This window comes from Phoca vitulina, unplaced genomic scaffold, assembly GCF_004348235.1.
Source record: "Phoca vitulina isolate PV1807 unplaced genomic scaffold, GSC_HSeal_1.0 scaffold59, whole genome shotgun sequence".
Lineage (NCBI taxonomy): Eukaryota > Metazoa > Chordata > Mammalia > Carnivora > Phocidae > Phoca > Phoca vitulina.
The window spans coordinates 909275-928647 of NW_022589762.1; the positions used below are offsets into that span (position 1 = coordinate 909275).

Consider the following 19373-nt stretch of genomic DNA (forward strand, 5'->3'; position numbering starts at 1 on the left):
GACTGGCCGGCCGAACACGGGGGGCAATGTCGGGCTGTGTCGGGCTATGATTATGTCAGGGACTGGGCTGAAATACTGCAAGTGGTTATGGGGGGTGCGGCTGGTTCACTGAGGGGGCAGGGGCGGGGGTGAGGGTGGGGGCGGGGGTGGGCAGGCACTTGCAAGCTTTCAGATCCGGAGCTGTTCCCGTAAACAAGTGCAACCCTGAGCTCCCTGGAGGGCCCGGGGAGCAAATGTGCGCATCTCTGCCTCTTTCCCAGCAGCTGTCCATGGAAGGACACAGCCCCGCCATCTCCACAGTCCTCCTCCAGGCTTTCCCCAGCCCCCCAGCTCCAGCCTCAGGAAGTGGAGCTGCTGAGAATCTCTCCTCCAGCCTCGCCTCCTGCCGAGAGTGTCCTCGGCAGGAGCATTTCCTGGCCTAATTAAGCTGGGTAATGAGTAGCTAAGAGGGAGGGGATAAAAGCCCTAGGCGGCTTAGAGCTGCGACCGTTTATGACAGGGGTGTCTGCAGCTGGTGACACTCTTAGGAAAGTTATTTCTCAGAACCCTGGGAAGCTGCACGCTGTTGCCACAGCAGAGCGAGCCCCAAGGTAAGCACAGGGAATTTTGTGACTGAAGGGGGACCAGCCGGAGGGTCCCTAGAGGAAGGGGAGGGGTGAGGTGGTGATGCAGTCTGAGGAAGGGACTGATCGCAGCCGGCAGAGCAGTCTCGAGTCGCCCAGGCGAATGCCCTTGGCTTAGCCCCAGGCTGGGGTGTCCTTGGTGACCACGTGTGACTCCCCGGGGCTTGGGTTTTAGGTTTCATTTGAATGATAGGACTGTGCACTGTGGGCAGTTTCCTAAGACTGTGTCCGGCTCAGAGTAAGGAAATCTGAGCCAGACGCTGATCCCGACTCCCCTCCGGCCCTCTTTTAAGGTGCTCAAAATTGTGTCCTGGAAAATACCAAGTGTCCCAGCAGCCCTGGCCTGGAGGACAGGGGAAGGCTGACAGCGGCTGGCATTTCAGAGACGCTCAAGGGCCAAACAAAAGTAGACTGTTTCTACCCCCAGCCTTGGCCCCAAGAACTCAGAACCCACCCCAATTCCACACCCACAGCCTTTTGCTCTTAGTCTGTTTTATTTGTTTGTTTAAATCACTTTGCCCTCACTCAGGAATTGGCCAGCACCCCCACCCCGGCTGTGCTGTGCAGGGAGGAGCACCGAGTCAGGGCCCGGGTTCTGGAGTGGGTTCCCGTCACTAAAGCCCCTGAGTGAACGTGGGACAGCATGTGCCCTCTCAGCCATCATTTTCCCACCTGTAAAATAGGGCTTTGCTGATGCCTAGCCTCCAATAGGCTATGAGCCCACAACTTCCACTGTCCATGAGTGGTGGGAGCGGCCAAAGCTAGGCCACATTTTCCAGGCCTTTCAAATCAGGGGACAAAATGTGTACTGTTAAACTGAGGGGCAACTTGCTCCAATTATCGGTAGAGAAGAGCCGTACCCAGCAGATGTTACTGATGAAGAGCTGTCTCCCACCCCTAGAGTCACTATTTTGTTCTTTTCTAATTTTCTTTTTCTTTTCTTTTTTTTATTTTAAGTAGGCTCCATGCCCAACGTGGGGCTCGAACTCACGATCCCGAGATCAAGAGTCGCATGCTCTACCAACTGAGCCAGTCAGGTGCCCCTTGAGCCTTTCCAATTTTCTTTTTTTCTTTTTTTAAGATTTTATTTATTTATTTGACAGAGAGATAGAGAGAGAGCACAGATAGGCAGAGTGGCAGGCAGAGGGAGAAGCAGACTCCCCGCTGAGCAGGGAGCCCGATATGGGGCTCTATCTCAGGACCGTGGGATCATGACCTGAGCCAAAGGCAGATGCTCAACCAGCTGAGCCATTCAGGTGCCCCGAGCCTTTCCAATTTTCTAAAGAAGATCTGTTTCGGGCCATGTCGTCAGAGTCCCGTTGGCCCCATTGCATTCTTGGTGGCCAGAGCCCGGGGCCCTCGGCCACAGGGAATTTACAGGGTCCCTTCTTTCTTTCATCTCTCTTCACTCTCTGCCCTCTGCTGGTCTCATAATCTCATCTACCCTCTTGGCCTGCTTCTCTTTCTTTTTAACCCAGTTTCATTGAGATATAATTGTGATATTGTATGAGTTTAAGATATACAACATAATGATTTGCTCTATGTATACATTGCAAAATGCCTCTCTTTCTAAGTGAGAATAGTCAGATCACAAATGACCTGCTGTCTCCCATCTTTCCCTCTTGCTGTAGTAGTCCCTGGAGTGGAAGGAGACTTGGTGGCCAGATGCCTGACCAGGGAGGGTAGGCCTGAGCTGCCCGCCACCCCCCACAAGAATGGCTAGGGCTCTCAGAATTCTGAGGAGGGGTCCCTGGCCTTCAGAAGAGGGGAGAACAGGCCTGGAAGCTTCCACTGGTGCCCTGCCCACCCTCCACTGGGTGGCTAAGCCCAGAAGCCTCTGGCATCCTTCAGCCGTGCAGCAGCTGGGCAGGCCCTGGGAGCCAACTCGCTCTGAATGTGTAATCCTGGTTAAAAAGCGAAAGGGGTTGCAAGGCTTGGCCACGCAGAGAGGCTAATCTCGGGAAAGGGGGAAAGATCCTGTAATTTCCCAGGACACAGTCAACTGAAACCTGATACTCTTGTCAAGGGAGCCCTTCCACTGAGAGAGGCAGGGAGAGAAAGGGAGAGAGAGGAAGAAAGAGAAGGAGGAAGGAAGGAAGGTGTGGAAGAGGGCCTTTGGGATCAGGGGCCAGCAGGCAGCACTGAGCACAGCTGGAACGTGAGAACACCGCGTGCCACCTGCCCTGGTCCTTGGCCTGACGCCGACTCTTGAGGGGAGCCAAAAGGGAAGGTCTACCCAGCGTCAGAGCAACAGTGGCGTGGCTTCTACGGGCCTGCTGTCCCCTCCTTGGGAGGCTCCGTCCCTTCTCTAGAGGACTGGCCTCCTTGCCTTCCCTGCCTTTGGTGGGAAGGGGTCAAATAATGTGGTTGATAAAAATGCACAAAGGCTTCAACACAGACCCATAAGAAGCAGTTCTTTCCTTCTTTCATCCAGCAAATACTCATCTATTAACTGGATGGGTGAAAGAAATGCTATTCCATATGGTCAAACGTGTGGTCAGGGAGGAAGCGATTCCAGCCAGACTTGGAAGGGACCCTGGTGCTCACCCTTGTTCAACTACAGAGAACTGCAGGTTTATTAGGCTAAAACCACAGAAATTTGGGGAAGCTGCTTTGTGGCCGGCTCTGTGCTAAGTGCAGTTTGGGAGACAGTGACATACATGGCAAAGTCCGTGAGCTATAGCGCACCGTGTGGCCGGAACAGCAAGGCTTCTAGCCCGAACAGGTAGGGAGCAATATACAAAGAAGTCCAGTATAGACAATATACAAACAATATACAAAGAACTCCAGTATGGACACACCAAATGTGTGCTAGGGCCAGTGAAGGTGCCCTAGGCCGGTTCTTTTGTATCTTACAGAGAAGGCTTCTTGCAGGTGAAATATTCCTAATGTCACTCTCTGAGTCGGCAGTAGTTTGCTGAGCTCCTACGGCAGGCCAGGACCTGGCCCCGGCACGGAGGATGCAGCTGCGAACGAGCCACACTCACCACCCTGGTCTGACTTCATGCTCGTCTGTACACTTTGGTATTTCATCATTCATTCACTTGTTTACGTGCCATCCATGCTCAGAAAGGAATTACGGCAGTTTATAATCAATGGCTGCATACCATAAAACCAAACAGCAGATTGATGGTTGAGGTCCAAGCTGTAAAGGAAACTGGGGCGAGAGAATAATGACAGCAGAAAACCTAGATTCAGGGAAGTGTGTAATTGAGCCTAAAAGTCAGCTCTGAGCTGCCTGGTGGTGGTGTCAAAAAGGGAGAGTGTACCTGACAAAGAAGAAGTGTTTCTTGTTCAGGTCCCTTCTTTGGGGAACTAACATTCAGGCTCACTTGCCACCCCTGTCCCATACACACTTGGCTGTGACTGGATGCATGTGGTTCCACAGAAGCACAGAGCATTCGGCTCCTTTGCACATGTGTTCTCTCACCTGGAATGTTCTGCCTCCTTCGCCTGAGTGAAGACCATTGGCTGTGCCTCAAGACCCAGCACAGACACTACTTCTGCTCAGTGACCTGTGGTCACGGCCACATGCCTTCCCTGCGTCTGCTGTCCTCCTACCCTGCTCTGTCACAGCCCTTGCAGGGCACTGTGGCTGGTCCTGGTTTCTTTCCCCACCATCTGGTGAGCTTCCCCAGAGTGGAGCACTGTCCCTCATCTCTAGGTTCCCAGGGCCTAGCACAGTGCCTGGTCTAGAGTATCCAACAAATATTTGCTGCGAACATTTTTTTTTAAAAGGTTTTATTTATTTATTTGACATACACAGAGAGAGAGCACAAACGGGGAGTGGTAGGCAGAGGAAGAGGGAGAAGCAGGCTCCCTGCAGAGCAGGGAGCCCGATGTGGGGCTCGATCCCAGGACTCTGGGATCATGACCTGAGCCAAAGGCAGACGCCCAACCGACTGAGCCACCCAGGTGCCCCTGAACTTTTTTTTTTTTTGCACATAATTACATGCCAAGCACCGTGCTAATTTTCTTGCGTGTATTTAACTCTTACAATTACCCTGTGACATAGGTGTTATTATTGTGCCCATTCTACAGATGAAGAAGCTGAGATTAAGTGACTTGCCTCTGGGCACAGAGTGTGGAGGCAGTCTTCTAACTCACGGTGGCCTGACTTTGAAGCCATTGGAGAGTATGAGGCATTTTTCAATCAAGGCCTTTTATTGGAATTATTTTTATCTTCAATTAGATTGTGAAGGAAAGAGGGAAAGTCCTCTTTCTCCCACAGGGGCTAGGACAGTGCTTTCCGTATAGGAGGAAGCTGTGAAAGCTTTTCTGGCAGCTACGAGTTCGTAACAAAGACAAGTGGAGAATTACCCTGCTGGTTTGCGGTGCAGTAAGACGGAACTTTACATCGCCCTAATTAGCCAGTTGGTTTAATCACATTTGTGGTACTTACAGGCCTTAGAACTTAGAGCTGGAAGGGACCTTAGCACTCATCAACTCTAACTCCCACATTTCACAGCCAAAGAAACAGTTGTAGAGACGAGAGGGCTTGTTGAAGGGCACACATCTCATTAGTTACAAAGGAAGGGCAAGACTAGAGCTGACTCCTACCACCTGAATCATTCTCCAGTCTGATTCACAAATTCACCTCCATTCGTCAAAGCAGGTGAGGCGAAAATCCAGCAGTGGAAAGTTTCCTCCAAGGCAGTGCCCCTATCGGGAGGGGGAGGGGGAAGGGGGAGGGGATGGGGAAGGGGGAGGGGGAGGCCAGCAAGGGCTCTGGCCAGCCCCTCCTGCCGGCTCTTCAACAGCTACCGCTGCTTTCCCCTCCCCCACCCCATCCGCCATATTTGTTAGAGTGGCCACTCCTTGCCTTCTCCACGACTACATCTTCCTTCTCAAGTTCTGAGAGGCTCTCTTGCTTAGAAGAAAGGTATCAGTGAGCATCGAACCTTCTAACATGTACTGACTCCCTGCTATGAGCGCAGCCTTGGTTCGGACTCCTGAAAGGAGGCATGTGCTTGCTCCCAGCTTAGGAGGGTGGTTCTCGGCCAGGGCCTATTTTGCCAGGAGACACTTGGCAGTGTCTGGAGACAGTTTGATTGTCATAATGGGGGGAAGGGGTGCCACTGGCATCTCGTGGGTAGAGGCCAGGGATGCTGCTGAAAATTCTATAATGCACAGGACAGGCCCCCACAACAAATAATTACTTGGCCCAAAATGTTGGTACGGCCGAGACTGGGAAACCCTGCTCTCCAAGGAGGAGGGAAAAACTGTCCACAGACTTCCTTTGGAGAAGTTTCACCTGCCTCCTCCCATCCCACACAGTGAGTGGGTCTACATCGGCCTCTTCAGAGTCACTGGGTTTGGTGCCTGCCATTTCCACTGTCCATTTTCCATTTGGTGTTTCCATTTTGTCTCCCACAGAATATGAAAAAACAATTTTGTCGAGCACCAAGTGGGGCCTCAGCAGAGTGCTTGGTGTGTTAGGTGTCTTTCATTAACTTTGCCTTGTCATCTCACTTCACCTGAAAAATATGGAGTAGTTGAATTTGTGAGGTATATTTCCATTTTACCAATGAGACAACAGGCTCAGAGAGGTTATGTGACTTGTCCAAGGTCACACCGCCATTCACTGTTTCAAACCCAGGTCCCGGCTACGCAGTCTCATGTGGCTACTGCTTTCCACAAAATAGCAGTGAGTCTGCAGACAGATTTGAAACGCTCGGCAAATGGAAGCCAGGTTTGTTTTCCTCAAATCCACTCCCTGCTTGTCCACAAAACAGTGCAGAGAGACCTCTGAGTTGTATGTCAAGTATACTGCAATTCTAATTTTTTAAAAAAAAGAGCTCTGAGGAACTAGGGAAGCTTAGAGGTGAAGACAGGCTGGTACACTCTCTTCCCAGTTTCAGTGGCTTAAGCTTCTGAGGACTCAGGTGAGCCAGTAGTAACCCAAATTTAAACAAATTTAAACCCAAATTGCCAAGGAGTCCTCTGGGGGAGTCCTCACTACCCAGCTCCCAGCACACAGCTCCCCTCCCTGGGAGGAGGCACTCTGGGCTTCCTCCCCTGTCTCCCCCACCCACTGAGGTCTTCAGTAATGCTGTCACTGGGGACTTATTAAACAGCACCAACTCAGAGCTTCTGACTCCCGAACCCGGAGTCTGTTGTGACAACCTTTATTTTGGTAATAAGAATACACCTTGTGTGTGTGTGCGTGCGTGCTTGTGAGCTCACAGGCAGGCTACCAGAAAGGTGGCCTTTATGCAGGGTTTAAACTGGGCCTTGGCCTCCTGGCCTCTCTGAGCGGCTTCCTGCTGCCCTCCATCCCAGGGATCTGCCTCCCTTGCAGTCTGGAATGGAGCTGGGCCCCTCCTGGCTTCAGCTCAGATTAACCCCTTCCTTCTAGCTTTCCTGTGCCTGGCAGAGGGGCTCTGGGCCAAGTGGCCAGACATTCACTGGCTCCAGGGCTGTGGATGCCATAAACTCATTTTCCTTGGGGACCCAGAGCTCCAGGAATTACTTTCAGAAAGCACAACTGTTTTGTTTGAAATGGCTCCGGGAGGAGGGAGAGCCCAGGGCTCTGTACACGTGTTCCTCATTTGCCATTGGTGGGGAGCAAGGGGCGAAGGGGGGCTGTGGAGGGGTGTGCTGGGGGTGTGCTGGGGAGGCAGGCACAGGAGGGGAGAGCCGGCTGCAGCTGCTGCTGCTGGGAAGTTTGGCTTCAGGGAGGAATGGAGGGAGAGAATGCTAGGAAGAAGGGGTGGGACTTGGGGACAGGGGCGGTGTCATGGGGGTGGAGGGAGCAGGTGGTGACTTGTTTATCTGCTCAGCTGTTTTGTGTCCAGGAGCCTGAGAGAGAGACAGAAGCAGCTGGGAGGAGAGAAAGCAACCCGACCAGGGGCCTTCTTGGTCCTTCTGCCCTGCTCTAGCCACAGGTTCTGAAACCAAAGCAAAACCACCGGAGAGTGATTCGTAGGGGGATAGCCTGCCCTCCCCCCACTCAGAAAGGTTTCTTTGGGGCCCATATGCTAGCTTCTGCTGTGCAAACACCCTGGCAGTGCCCTCTTGGCCTCGGTGCAGCAGTTACGATGGTAGGCATTCCTGCTGGGTTACTCCTGGCACAAACTCATGTAAATATTCCTGGGCCTCAGTGTGCTGTACTCCCATGTGTGACTTGGCACAGTCCTCGGGGGCCCAACCAGCAAGCTCTTAGCCTTAGTATCAGCCTGGACCAAATCAATGAAAATTGTCCCTGCTGGAAACGGGATAGCTGTCCCCACCCCTGCTCCGGTCTCCCCAGTGACTCCCTTTACTTTCAAGGCAGCCCAGTTTGGATTTCCCTCTTCAACTGCCCAAGGCCTTATTGGTCCCCTTCACGCCCCAGTGCTTGTCACATTTGCATGCTAAATCGTTTGGCAGCCAGGCTGGGCGGCGACTTAATTTGCCTTGATGTTTTTGACCAGGTTAATAAACACACCACCCCTCTCGGCACAGGAGGATCCGGAATGAAGTTATGCTTTCGTTATAGTGCAGTTTCAGGAGTTTGCTTGTTCTGCCCCCTTGGCTCTTTCTCCATCTTATTATTTTCTTGTTGTTTGTTGTTTGTTTAAATGAGAACATTTGCTGGAACTTCGTTATAGTGCAGTTTCAGGAGTTTGCTTGTTCTGCCCCCTTGGCTCTTTCTCCATCTTACTATTTTCTTGTTGTTTGTTGTTTGTTTAAATGAGAACATTTGCTGGAACTTCCGTAGATGACTCCCTTTCCCTCCTCCCTAATGCCAGAGGACTTTTTCTGCCTCCTTCTCGGCTCACAAAGCCGGGGCATCTCTGTTGACAAAGGGTCTGCTTCTCTGGCACCGAGCCTGGTGGCTGGGGACAGTGTAAGAAACGCAGATGCCTTTCACATACGTCTCCGATGCAGTCAGTGGCCTCCGGCCCCTTGAAGCAGCCAAAAACAACTCCGGAAGACCACAAGTCCCAGCTTGCTGCTCTCCGAACACAATGCCCCTCAGAACTGTGTGGTGCCCATGGGGTGGGAAGCATGGCAAAGACCTGTGGGAGAACTGGCAGATTTGGGCAAGGAAGAATAGTGAGACCGTCTGTGGGGTGGTGAGGTGGACAGACTGTCTCCTGGGAGAGGCCAGCCCGAATGGGAAGGCCTGGGAGTCCTTCCTGGAGTCAGCTTCTAGCTTCTAGTTAGTACCTGCTTCACTACTAACGAGTTAGGTGGTCCAGGGCTAGGCACCTCCCTGCTCTGGGCCTTGCTGTGTCCAGTAGGGATTGGTGCCTCTGATCTCAGAGTCCTTTTCTACTTTACAAATGTTCTTGCTTTTAGAATGCTAATTTCTTTTCCTATAGCCCATTTCCTTCTCCCGAGGCCGGGTAACCCAATCAAATCACCCCTTCATGGTGGTTAGTAACACCACCGGCACCAAGGACTGCTTGTTTTCCTGAACCCAGATGCTCTGGCAGTAGCCCCAGTTAAAGCTTTCATCAGGAGGTAAGGGGTTCCAAAGGGCAGAAGAGCCAGAACACCATCTTTGAGCGTCTGCCTGTGCAGGTTGATAGGGAATCAATGGCCCTTCCACACACCTCCTCACCGTGTATGCCTTCACCCTCCAAGGGAAGTTCCTGAACTCCACTCGATACCAGTCAGATTGCTGCTCTTTGGCTTCAGATGTACTCCATTCAGTTTTCCAAATGTTTTTATGAGCACTGAGTCTGTGACCGACGTTGCTCGACCTGAAGGAGTACAGGAGACATAAATGATCTGGTTCTGATCCTAGTAGTGTTGACTGACCTGTTGGGGCCAAAGCTTACGTATGAGACCATGAGAGGACAATTCTGGCATGCAGCTCCCATGTCGTGGGAGAGGAAGGTGCCAGTGGAATTTCTTCCTCGTTTAAGAAAACTGGCTATGAGAAATTTATTCAAGTAGATTACACTTAGAAATGCTTTGTCAAGTGTGTTTAGAGTCATAACGATAATATCGGGTGCCTGCCATCTGGGCCATGAATGTTGGCAGGTATTTTACATATATTATCTTATTGGGTTCTTTTATGAGAGAGGTGCTATTAAAATCTCCATTTTAGGTGAGGAAATTTATGCTCAAAGATCAGTAAGTTTTTGGTGGAGCCAATATTGAACTCCAAGGCCAGCACCAGCATTTTAGAGAAATTTCAAGCTGTCTTGGCTGACGTGGCTGATCCTTTATTTGTAGGTGGTATTTGCCTCAGCATCGGTGATGCAAATGCCCAAAGGCCCAGACCCCTTTCTTCCTCACTCCAGCCCTTTGCAACATGTTGTGAGGAAACTCAGCAGCATGATTTTGGCTGCTGAACTTCTTGGGAGCTGGCTTTTGAGGCTTTTATGTTCCTCCATTCTCTGTGCTGCTGGTCATTGGTCAGGCTTGATGACCCTCTGCCTCCCAGTGAAGTCAGTACGGGGCTTTCTGGTCAGTGCAGGGAGCTAGCCTTCTGAGGTTGACTTTGTTGCTTGCTTATCTCAATCACATTTAAGAAATGTTTGAATATCTATTGTACACAAAATCCTACAATGGGGGTTTTGGTGGGGAGATACCAAGCCAGGCATGATTCTTCTCCTCAAGGAGCTTATGATCTCCAAAAATATTCTTCAAATCTGTATTTTTGGCCCACTTTTTAATATGAGTTATGTGATCATTGTCTCAAGAGAGTTGTTCACTGGTGTTTTTTGGAAAATATGCCAAGTCTGCTAATTGACTTGGGGAACATCAACCTTATTTTTGATCTTTATAGCCAGGAATGACTTTCTACTCTGGTAAATGGTTCTAACTTCAGGGCCCAGCCTTGCTGCCCATTATCTTACTATGCTATTTATTTTGTCCAGCTTTATTGAGATAACATTGACTCACAACATTATGTAAGCTTAAAGTGTACAGTATGTTGATTGATACATTTATATCTTACTGTGCTATTAACTCTGTTCCTTTTCTCACTGGGAGAGATGGCCAGGAGGGGCTTTTGCTTTACTGTAGAGGGGTCTATCTCTCTCAGGGGCTGCCTTTATGGGAGACACATTTTTCTTCACTCCAAGTCACCAATTAGGGATCCCGCCATGGTTGTCCAGCCCCAAAACCAGTTCTTCCTGGTCTGGCTCTAGGGGCCTCAGCAATCTAAGCTCATTCAAGCCTCAGAGTCCAGGCTGGAACTTCAGGGGAGCCCAAAAGCTGGGCAGAATGGCAAGGGGGTGGGGGGGACCAGGTAGGCAAAACATTACCAACAGAGGCCCTGGCTTCAGGTCTCCATCCTATGGTCATCCTCATTTAGTTTGTAAACTGTTTGTTATGAAAGATTTTTTTCCCCATTTTTAAAAAGATTTTATTTAGGAGCACCTGGGTGGCTCAGTCAGTTAAGTGTCTGCCTTCGGCTCAGGTCATGATCTCAGAATCCTGAGATCGAGCCCCTCACGGGCTCCTTGCTCAGCCGGGAGCCTGCTTCTCCCTCTCCTTCTGCTGCTCCCCCTGCTTGTGATCTCTCTCTCCCAAATAAATAAATAAAATCCTAAAAAAAAAATAAAAATTGTATTTATTTGAGAGAGAGAGAGAGAGCACAAGCTTGGGGGGGGGAGGGCAGAGGGAGAGGGACAAACAGACTCCCCACTGAGCAGGGAGCCGGATGTAGGGCCCCATCCCAGGACCTTGGGATCACAGCCTGAGCCGAAATCAAGAGTCAGGTGCTCAACTGACTGAGCCACATTTTTATTATGTTTCTACTCACAGAAGAGTAGAAAGAATAGTACAAAGAATATTCATATATGCACCGCCCAGATTCAACAATGGTTAATATTTTGCCATATTTGCTCATTCTGTCATCTATCTACCTATCTATTATCTCTATGTCTCTGAATCATTATTTATTTATTATTTTTTATTTTTTAAAGATTTTATTTATTTATTTGACAGAGAGAGAGAGAGAGAGAGAGAGATCACAAGTAGGCAGACAGGCAGGCAGAGGGAGAGGGAGAAGCAGGCTCCCTGCTGAGCAAGGAGCCTGATGCGGGGCTTGATCGCAGGACGCTGGGATCATGACCTGAGCCAAAGGCAGACACTTAACGGACTGAGCCACCCCGGCGCCCCTGAATCATTTTAAAGTAAATTACAAACAGTGACTTTTCTCCTTCAAATACATCTCCAGAAAGTAAGGATGCTGTCCTCTATAGTCATAATACCATTGTCACGCTTAGCAAAATGAAAATAATTATCTAATTTAATCTAATAATAAGGCCATATTCAAATTTCCCCATTTGCTCCCAAATATCTTTTGAAGTTGGATTTTTGAAACCAGGACACAATCAAGGATCATGCATTGCATTTTATTGTTATTTCTCTCAAATCTACTTTAATCCAGAACAATCACTTCGCCTTTTCTAGTGTTTGTTGATCCTTGAAGAGACAGGTAGTGACCTGTATATCTCGTATACTATTCCAGACCATGAATTTGTCTAATTATTTCCCCATAGTGTCATTTAACTTGTTCCTTTGTCTGTATATTTCCTGTAAACTGAAAGTTAGGTCTAAAAGTTTGGTTAGATTCTGGTTAAAACTTCTTGGCAAGAACACATCTTAGGTATTGCCTCTGGTTCTATCTTAATAGTGGAAGCTGTTGTCAGGAGGTTATTTTCAGGGTGGAGGACAGGTGAGAAAGAGGCAGAGTGTGGGCTGGAAGGAGCCCGGGCCTTCCCTCAACTGGTTACTGTACCAAATCTCAGGATGTGTGTCAGGGCAGAAGGACCTTCCTTGACCGGCTGGGAGCTTGAGAGGCAGGCTCAGGCTCAGGACTCGGGCGCACAGGCCCCGTAGCCGGAAAGGAGTTGCTCAGAGTCGTGAGTGGCGCTCAAGGCCCTTCCCAGGAGCTTGGTGACAACTCTGGCCCCCTTCTTCTGGATTTGAGTGGCAGTGATGCAGCACGCTATAAGGAAGAAGGACAAACTTTGGAGGCAGAGCGAGCACTGCAATTTTTCAGCTTTTTGGTCTCAGGCAGGTCACTTGAACTCCCAGAGCCTTGGCTTCCTTGTCTGTGAAATGGGCCCTGTAATTATCCTGCTTAACAGAGTAGTTTTAGGGATTAGCACTATGACAAGGGATACCTGGCACATGGTGGGTGCTCGGTAGATGGAAGCCACTGTCAGGGAATAGAACTTTGGGTTCAGCCACGGGCCTGGGGCCAGTACTTAGGGCTGCCGCCTTACCATCCCACAATAGGGTGACTGAGTACTATTCCCCCAGGTGTTGGGGTGGGGTGAGGCTTGAAGCAGCTGTAGCCCTTTCTGACATAAGGGACTATTAATTCTCTAATTAAAACAAGCCAGTGGGTGGAGGCTGGCAGCAAACAAAGCCATTTCATAAGTCTTCAGAGCTGGCCACCAGTATGTGGTTTGCCGGGTGACCCTCTTTGCCTGCTTATTAATTTAATCCAGGATGGCTGCTGGAAGTGCATCTGCTGTGGCAAATCTGTGCATTTGTCCTTTGTTTCCTTGGTTAACCTCAGAGTCCTTTTTTTTTTTTAATATATTTTTTTAAAGATTATTTATTTATTTGACAGAGAGAGACAGCGAGAGAGGGAACACAAGCAGGGGGAGTGGGAGAGGGAGAAGCAGGCTTCCCGCTGAGCAGGGAGCCCGAAGCGGGGCTCGATTCCAGGACCCTGGGATCATGACCTGAGCTGAAGGCAGACGCTTAACGACTGAGCCACCCAGGCGCCCCCCTCAGAGTCCTCTGTAATACAGTTTTTAGGTCATATCATTTGCTCATAAACTCTGGAGTTAAGATGAGGAAAAACTCAGGGGCACCTGGGTGGCTCAGTCGTTAAGTGTCTGCCTTCGGCTCAGGTCGTGATCCCAGGACCCTGGGATCGAGCCCTACATCGGGCTCCCTGCTCCGCGGGGAAGCCTGCTTCTCCCTCTCCTACTCCCCCTGCTTGTGTTCCCTCTCTCGCTATGTCTCTCTCTGTCAAATAAATAAATAAAATCTTAAAAAAAAAAAAAGATGAGGAAAAACTCAACCTCTTGAGATTTAAAACCAACATAGGGGCACCTGGGTGGCTCAGTCGGTTGAGCATCTGACTCTGGATTTTGGTTCAGGTCATGATCTCAGGGTCATGGAATCGAACCCCACATCAGCTCTACGCTCAGCACGGAGTCTGCTTGAGTTTCTCTCCCTCTGCGCCTCCTGGGGCACGGGCGCGTGCTCTCACTCTCTCTCATGTAAATAAATAAACTTTTTTTTTTTTTAAGATTTTATTTATTTATTTGACACACAGAGAGAGTGAGAGAGCACAAACGGGGGGGAGGGGCAGACGGAGAGGGAGAAGCAGACTTCCTGCTGAGCAGGGAACCCCACACGGGCTCGGTCCCAGGATCCTGGATTATGACCTGAGCCGGAGGCAGACGTTAACCAACTGAGCCACCAGGCACCCCCCAATAAATAAATCTTTAAAAACGAAAAACCGGGGCGCCTGGGTGGCTCAGTCGTTAAGCGTCTGCCTTCGGCTCGGGTCATGATCTCAGGGTCCTGGGATCGAGCCCCACATCAGGCTCCCTGCTCAGTGGGAAGCCTGCTTCTCCCTCTCCCTCACTTGTATTCCCTCTCTCGCTGTGTCTCTCTCTGTCAAATAAATAAATAAAATCTTTAAAAAAAATAAAAATAAAAATAAAAAAAATAAAAATAAAAACGAAAAACCAATACCAACATAAACTAGTTGAATGTAGCTTTCTACATGAGAAACTCACCCCAAAATATGGTTAATGAATTGAGCAAATGATGGAGAGTAGGGAAGCCTCCCAATTGGCAATAGGACTTATGATTCGAATGTTACACTTTGGTCAGGATGCTTTTGGTTTCAAATAAGTAGAAGTGGCCTTAACAATAAGGACATATCTCACATAACTGGAAGTCCAGAAGGAAATGTCTGGATGATTTGGCAACTCCACAACATCAGGGCTCTCTTTCAGCTTCTCTGTGATTCTCGTGGCTTCGCCCTCATGATCACAAGGTGGCTGCTGTAGCACCAAGTATTATATACTGTTGTGACAATAAACAAAGATGGCAAAAGAGGGGAATCTGCTCCAAAAATCCCCCAGCCAATGTCAATATCCCCTTATGTCTCTGACTGGAGTGGGTCATATGCCTACTCCTAAGTCAATCACTGTCAAAGAAACCTGAGTCCCCAGCATGGGTCAGGCTAGTCATATTTTAGTCCCTAGGGCTGGGTCCACCTTCCCTGAAAATATTGCCACTCTGAACAAAATGGTAAGGAACAAAGAAGGAATTGGGTAGACAACCAGCAATGTCTACCTGAGTAACTAAAGAAAGTCATCCTCAGATCGGCTCTGTCACGAGCTCCCTGAGAAGTGTGTCTGCACTGAGTCTAGCAAATTTAAGCCAAAAAACAAGACTCAAGAAATGCCATCTTTATGTGCAGGGAGAGATAGATTCCAAAGAGATAGCAAGAAAAGAAGCAAACTCTGAGCTTTCTTTGGCCACATCGGGTACAAACCCTAATTACGAAGTTTGGAAATAAGACATGTGGCTTTGTTTTCAGAGAAGGTTGCTCAAGTAAAAAGAGCAGCTCCTTTTTGCTAAGAACCAAAAATTATCTTTGTCACAACAAAACAGCCACAACGGCTCTGCCATCTGCCAAGAGCTGTGCAGACAGGTGCCTGGGGCTGGAGGGCAAACACTTGGGGCCATGGTTCTGGGACCATCTCCTGGGCCCCCTCACTGATTTCACGAGGAACTGGCAAGTACATGTTTGTCTGAAAGGAGTAGCTACTAGTTTTGCCTTGTATAAAGGAGGGTCCAATTTTGCCCAATCTCCTGATTTTTCAAGTGGTTAAAATTTAACATTTTTATCTGAAATTGTCTCATTTTAGAAAACTAACAAAAACATTTTTTTTAATATTTTAAATCTGGTGGACCAAACACAACATCTGTGGGTCCTATTTTGACCTGCAGGTAAATGGGCATAAAGGATATGATTGGGGTAGTGGAAATGTTCTAAAATGCATTGAAGATAATGCTTGTACAGTTTAACTTGGTAAGTTTACTAAAAATCATTCAACTGTACAGTTAAAATAGATGAACTATATAAAATATGCCTCAAGAAAGAATAGAAAAAAATTTTTATCTTCAGATTGTAGGCCTGCTGCCTATGGACTAGAATATTTATTCCTAAGCTTTGCTTTTGGTTTTCTCAAGGCACCAACCCTGCCGATAGCTGAGGATTGACCACATCAGTTTACAAGGGAGGGAGTAAAGCCTAGTAGTTACTATGTGGGCCATGGGGTCACTTGAGTTCAATTCTACCTTCCCCAATTACTAGTCATGTGACCGTAAGCAAGTTAATTCTCTAAGCTAGTTACCTTCTTGAGACTCAGTTTTCTCATCTCTACAATGGAATGGTAATAATAATACCTAGAAGATTAAATGGAATGATATAATACATGTAAAACATCTGGCACAATACAAGTCTTCAAGTAATAATATCTTTGTTATTAGGAGTTCTTGCCACAAAGCTCAGCCTACGCATTTTGAGCCTGGATTGTGGGTCTCTCCTTGTCCTTCCTGGGAAATGGGTTATACTTAAGTCTGCTGCTCTTTCGTGGGGTGGACCAAAAATACCATTGCTAATGCTCCCTAGCACCTGGAAGGAGGACCCCCCGCCAAGCCTCAGAGGTTCACAGTGCTCACAAACTTTCAACCCACATTTTCAGCATAAAGAGATGAGATTCGGGACTGCCCAGGGCTTCTAGGAGCTGTGTGCACATCTGCAGGAGAGAGAATAGTGTCCCCAGAGAAGTTCAGGTTTAGGCTCCTTTTCCTTAAGAATTCAAGGAGGGTGGATTCGCATCTTTCTGTTCCTGTAGTTAAAGCCAGATTCCCGCTGGCTGAATCGCCACGAACTGCTGGTGTCCTTTGTCAGTCACACAGCAGAGACAGAGGCGAAGTTGCAGGAGGGTGTTGTGACCCACCCCCCCTTCTGTGTCCCGCAGCGGGCTGTGTGTCGGGCTGGAACTCTGGGAGTCCCGGGCCGCGTGGAAGCCCGCACATGCCATCTCCACGTGTTTGCCTTCGCCTCGCTGACCTGACTCCACCCCAACAAATGCTGCTCCTGCAAGGGCCACAGGACACTCCCTTTCTCCATGAGAGTGAATTCTCAGCTACTTGGTTCAGACCGTTTTTAGAGATATTCCCCACATATGACCTGAAGGGAAGGCACTTTGGCCCTCACCGGGGCTGGGTCACTGCCCCCGTGGACTCCCGAGTGGAGAGGACAGGAGGCCCCACCAGCAGAGCCCCCAGCACCCCTGAGAAACCTAGGAGAGGCCCTTCCGCAAGCTACGCACAGGCACACTTGGGGTGAACACACCCGGGCCTGATTCAGGGGAAGTGAGGAGACCGTGCCTGCGCTCCCAAGCCAGTGTGGACCCCAGGTCCTAAGAACGTCGGGGAAAGAGAAACCCGTGTCAAGCTAGACACCTCGTGCTGGTGCGCAGTTCCCCAGGTTCTGTGTCCTCTCTCTGCCTCGCTCTGATTCTGGTTGTCTCTCTCTAATCCGATAGGCTCCTCCTCCTGCCCACATCCTGTCAACTGATGTCCTGTGCAGTCAGCAAGCAGCTCGGGCCTCCTACACGAACGAGGCCATTACTACAGGCCACCGGGGCCTCCCCGAGGGCTGGGGGGCTTGGGCTGAGGTGGGAACAGGGCGCAGGGGCAAGCTTCTGTGCCCTGTCCTGTCAAAACTGCGCCATCAGGTATGTGTGCAGAGGTGCGGAGCCCCTCTCCTCATTCACCCTCATGGGGGGAAAGCCACGCCGAGAAAGCTTTCGGTTCACGTTGGGTGTTAGGGGCTGGGTAGCACCATGGTGAGCAGAGCAAGACCCACGCGTGTCGTGTGATTTTAGAAACTTGAAGTGAAACTGCAGATCTTGAGGCTTCCGTGTGATGGAGTCTTTCTAACCGGCTTTTACGGCCTGGAGCAGAAAAGCCTGCAGCCAGGAACAACGCTCGGGCTAAGGAACGCTTCGGTGTGAGGGCCTGAGCGGTTCGGGCCCACCGCCGCCCCGACCTTCCTCGTTCTGAAGGTCAACAGCAGTTGAGGTCTGTGCCCCGCAACGGAGAACCTGGCTGTCACTGCCCCGTGGTGGTCCTGGTGTGCCGCCGGGGTTGGTCTGGCCTCCCCAGCAAGAGTTACAAGCTCTTGCAGGACCGGGGCAGAGCGGCCGATGCTACTTAAACCTCCACACTCCGTGAAAACCTCTTGATTCCGTCACACGACACCTGCTTGCGGTGGGGGCCTTGTGTCTCCGCTCTTAGGGCTTTACCCTCACAATGCTTGGCACAGGGAGGCACTCAATTCATGGTTCCTAGATGAAGGAGTGATATTGTTTTCATTAACAAAGGACAAGAACAACCTTTCTGAAATTTTGCAGGGGGTGCTTAGACCTAAACTTGCTCCGTTGGTATCACAGCTCTGCCTTCTCTTCACCGTCCCTTCCTTCACCTACGAAGATGCCTTGGTGTTAGGATTTCTTATTCAGTAGTGCTCTGGGATGAATTGTGTCCTTCCGAAATTCATATGGTGATGGAGACTGGGCCTTTAAAGAAGTTAAAATGAGGTTATTAGAGTGGGCCCTAACCCAGTCTGACTGGGGTCCTTTTTTTTTTTTTTTTAAGGTTTATTTATTTATTTGACAGGAGAGAGAGAGAGAGAGAGCATGAGCAGGAGGGGAAGAGGGAGAGGGAGAGAGAACCTCAAGCAGACTCTGTGCTGAGCGTGGAGCCCAACATGAGGCTCGACCCCACAATCCTGAGATCTTGACCCAAGCCGGAACCGAGAGTCAGACGCTTGCGCCACCCAGATGCCCCTGGTGTCCTTCTAAGAAGAGAAAATTTGGACACACAGCGGGACACCAGCAGCACGCACACGCAGAGGAAAGGCCGAGCGAGGACACAGAGAGAGGCAGCCACCTGCAAGCCAAGCAGAGAGCCTCAGGAGAGACCAGATCGGCTGACACTTTGATCTTGGATGTGTGGCCTCCAGAATTGCAAGGAAATAAATTTCTGCTGTCCAAGCCCCCAGTCTGTGGTACTTTGTTGTTTTGTTTTGGCGGTCATAGCAAAGCAATACAAATAGAGAAGTTGAGACCCTCCAGAAGGGAAGTATCTTCTGTCACAGATGAAGTGCCCAAGCTTTCTGGAAATCCCCCACTGTTCCGTATCACATGTGTGGGAATTCCCAAAGGGGTACTACAGTCCAGCTGTGTCTTGGGCTTACTCTTTCTGATGCTCCCTACACACAAAACAAGAGGGTCCCTGTCTCTATCAAGAATTCTTTCCCTAAAAAAAAAAAAGAAGAATTCTTTCCCTGACCCGGGCCTGTCCAAGCTCTTTCCCACTCTCTCCCACCCTGCCCCACATCATGTAAGCACCCCTGTGACCGGTGTCGCCTCACATTGTAAGGAAGAACTGGGCGCAAGCTGCACATGGTTGAGGTGACCCCCGAGAACATTCTCCCAGGGCTTGGCTCTCTTTGCACAGGTGGACCGAACTAAGCAGTCCATCCATGGGCTGTTTTAAGCTATTGCGTCCGTCAGGGTAGGGGTAGGGGCAGGCAGAGGTGAGCTCCTAGGTACCTGCCAAGAAGTTGCATGTTGGGGTGGGCATATGGAGATGTGAGTCTGAACAATTCATGGGGAAAGACAGGCAAGACATAAATGGGCAGAAGACCAAAAGGCAACTAATGAGTGGAGTCCTGGCCCG

General features: G+C 49.7%; 1 protein-coding gene across 2 annotated transcripts in view; it reads left to right on the plus strand.

Moving 5' to 3' along the window:
• The first annotated feature begins 479 nt into the window (after window positions 1-479).
• ADA2 (adenosine deaminase 2) overlaps window positions 480-19373 on the plus strand; it is a 60949-nt gene continuing 42055 nt past the window's right edge. For both annotated transcript variants that reach the window (XM_032391010.1, XM_032391009.1), the window contains exon 1: window positions 480-590. The gene's annotated coding sequence lies outside the window, so the exon portion shown is untranslated. The remainder of the gene's footprint in view (window positions 591-19373) is intronic.